The sequence below is a fragment of the Arachis ipaensis genome, chromosome B05 (genome assembly GCF_000816755.2).
Source record: "Arachis ipaensis cultivar K30076 chromosome B05, Araip1.1, whole genome shotgun sequence".
NCBI classification, from domain to species: Eukaryota; Viridiplantae; Streptophyta; class Magnoliopsida; order Fabales; family Fabaceae; genus Arachis; species Arachis ipaensis.
Genome location: NC_029789.2, coordinates 6,978,028 through 6,981,178, shown reverse-complemented (window position 1 = coordinate 6,981,178; position 3,151 = coordinate 6,978,028). Strand labels below are relative to the sequence as shown.

General features: G+C 27.9%; 1 protein-coding gene across 1 annotated transcript in view; it reads left to right on the top strand.

The window, feature by feature from the left end:
• LOC107642716 (peroxidase 51) overlaps positions 1–3,151 on the top strand; it is a 6,142-nt gene that overhangs the window by 1,018 nt on the left and 1,973 nt on the right. The gene's annotated exons all lie outside the window — the stretch shown is intronic.

The window sequence follows — 3,151 nt, the reverse complement described above, 5'->3', positions numbered from 1 at the left end:
TAATTTATTTTAATATAAATACTACTATTCTAGTAATTCGGGCTAGATGTTACATTGAGACGAGTGATTTTTAATACATTGATCGTTGATATGTATAACTCAACGTGCCTGCCAAGCATCTTCAATAATCAAATTTAAACATTGGGTTAACCACAAAAACCGTCTCTAAGTTAATTCTAATAAAATTGTATTCGAATTTTACAATCAACAAAAATATTTTTAAATAATTTAAAAATACGATAAAAATATCTAACAATAAATATATATTTTTAAAAAATGTCTTAGAGATTAAATTTTAATACGATTTTTCATAAGTATAACTAAAAAAATGAGATATTATTATTTTTAAAATTTGGTGACTTTTTTGCTAAGTATATATTTTTTTTAATGATTTTTTAAAATATTATTGGTTATTGACAAAAAAATTACAAAAAATATATACTTAACGAAAAATCACCAAATTTTAAGGATAATAATATCTCATTTTTCTAATCATAGTTATAAAAAAATGCATCAAAATTCAATCTCTCATGTATTTTTTGAGAAATACATATTTAATGTTAGATAATCTTGCAAAAAATCTAACATTAAATATATATTTCTCAAAAAATACATTAGAGGTTGAATTTTGATGCAATTTTTTACAAGTATGATTAAAAAAATAATATATTATTATTTTCAAAATTTAGTAATTTTTTGACTAAACCACCAAAAGTAACCATAAAAGATTAATTCGCTGACAAAAGTAACCATAGAAGATCATAATTCTTTATATATCCAAAATTGATTAGTTCTGTTAGACAAAAATAACCACAGTCACAAGCTATATTCTCATAGCTTTGATTTCACCTTTAATCTTCTTCTTAACCTTCATGGCCATGTTAACATTCCTCTCCCTGTGGTCTATTAGAGCATCGTCACATACTCACATCTTGATTAGCAACACCACATTCATGCTCATTGAGTATTCTAATCAAACACCTTGCCAAACTTTGCTATCTCCCATCAATTTCATCAACCCAAACAAAATAATTGCAATCTTGACTCTACAGAAGCCAAAAAATCGAAATATCACAGATGCAGAGGAACCCCATACTTGTCTAACTATCATAAATAATGTTCCATACCTTTGAAGAGGGGCAACGAATAAACCATCTTCCAGAATTAGTAACCGTCAAAGATTCCAACAAGACAACATACTCACCTAGTGACATCTTTCATCCAGAATTTTCTTCTTCTTCATCTTCGAATGTGAAGTTCGTGAAAATTTGCTTTCTTCACTTGTAGTTACTTCTCTCCTTGACTTTGGTCGAATTCTATGAGAATAAATTAATTCAGGGTTCTCCTGTGGAGTAGTTCGGAACGATGGATGATTGTATTCGGGTATGATTTTATCCTGCAAAAATTGGGTTTCAACTAAGAAGAACAAAGAAAATTATCTACGTATGCCACTCTGTTAAGGCTACATCAAGCTTGGCTATTTTTAACAAACGGAGCTAATCAATTATGGGCATTTGAGGAATTATGATATTCTATAGTTACTTTTGTCACCAAATCAAATCTTTTATGGTTACTTTTGGTGATTTAGTCGTAATTTTTTACTAAGTATATATTTTTTCTTATTTTTTAAAAGTATTATTGGTTATTAACAAAAAAATTACAAACAAATATACACTTAACGAAAAATCACTAAATTTTAAGGATAATAATATCTCATTTTTATAATTATTTTTGCAAAAAATTGAATCAAAATTCAATCTTTAAGAGATTTTTTGAAAAAATATATTTATTGTTGGACACTTTTTATCGTATTTTCAAATTATTTAAAAATATTTTTGTCGATAATAAAATTCAAATGTATTTTTGTCCATATTTAAATAATTCAAAATTATTTTTGGTGATTAACCCTTTAAACATTCTTTAATTTTGTATACTTATAACGATCTTCCAAAGCATAGATGTGAAAAGTTTGCGTCATGTCATATTTTATTATCATATAGATTATAGAAATATTAGGTAACACTTTTTTCTTATTTTTGCGCGACATTTGAACAAACATTAACCAATATTAGCCTTTTAATATTTTAAATTTTTTTTAAATAAATAAAATAAATATTTTATTTTATAGATATAAATTATTTAAAATGTTTTATCAGATTTGTGCAACATGTTTTATCTTACTTACAGTGTAAATGAGATATACATATCTCGTTTATACTGTAAATGAGATAAGACACGTCAGTAAGTACACGTATTGTATACGTGATTTGACGCGTGATTTATCTCGTTTACATATAAACAAGATAAGGCTTAAACGCGCCTATACAAATAACTCGTTTACAAGTAATAAGATAATGCACATACTTTTCATTTCTCTCTTTGTCGCACATTTTGTTGATATTTAAATACAAAGTAACGCTTACTAATATCCGAGATTCTATCGGAGAACGACATGAAAATTTCAAAGACAACCATCAGTAAATTGCCTGCAACGCACATGGTGCTTTAACTGATCTGACTCCACAACTTGGTACTTAACACTTCTCTAAATACTATAATTCTTCATGCCTTGCATGACTGTTTCTCTGTTTCTAAATCTGTGACCAACCCTAAATTCCACATCGCCTTCTATGTTGTAATCGTCTGCACCCATATTGAAAAATGGAGTTACCTCGAGTATCGCGTCCAAATCCAAAATATGATAGTAACTGGGTATAACTAGGGATGGCAAACGGGTCTAAACCCGCCGAATCGGCCTGCGTAACCCGCCAAACAAGGTGGGTCGGGTTGGAAAATTGAGACCGCCACACATCAAAAGCTCGCCTAATCCGCACCGCTTAAACCGTGTGCTTTAGCGGGGCGGGCTTCTCCGTCGGGCTTAGGTTTTTTTAAAGATGTTCTAATTTAGTGTTTTGGATTGTGTTTTACGTTTGATTGATTATGTTCTAAACTTGTAGATGTTTAATTATATATTTTCGACAATATTTATTTTACTTTGTACAATGTTGATTTTATTATTTTATTTCAAAAAACTTTGTTTATGATTATGATTATGTTTATTACATATTTATAATTATAAAGACTTTAATGTTTGTTAATTTAGAAATTATAATTTTTTTATATCTTTAGAAATTATAAATTTATTAAAATA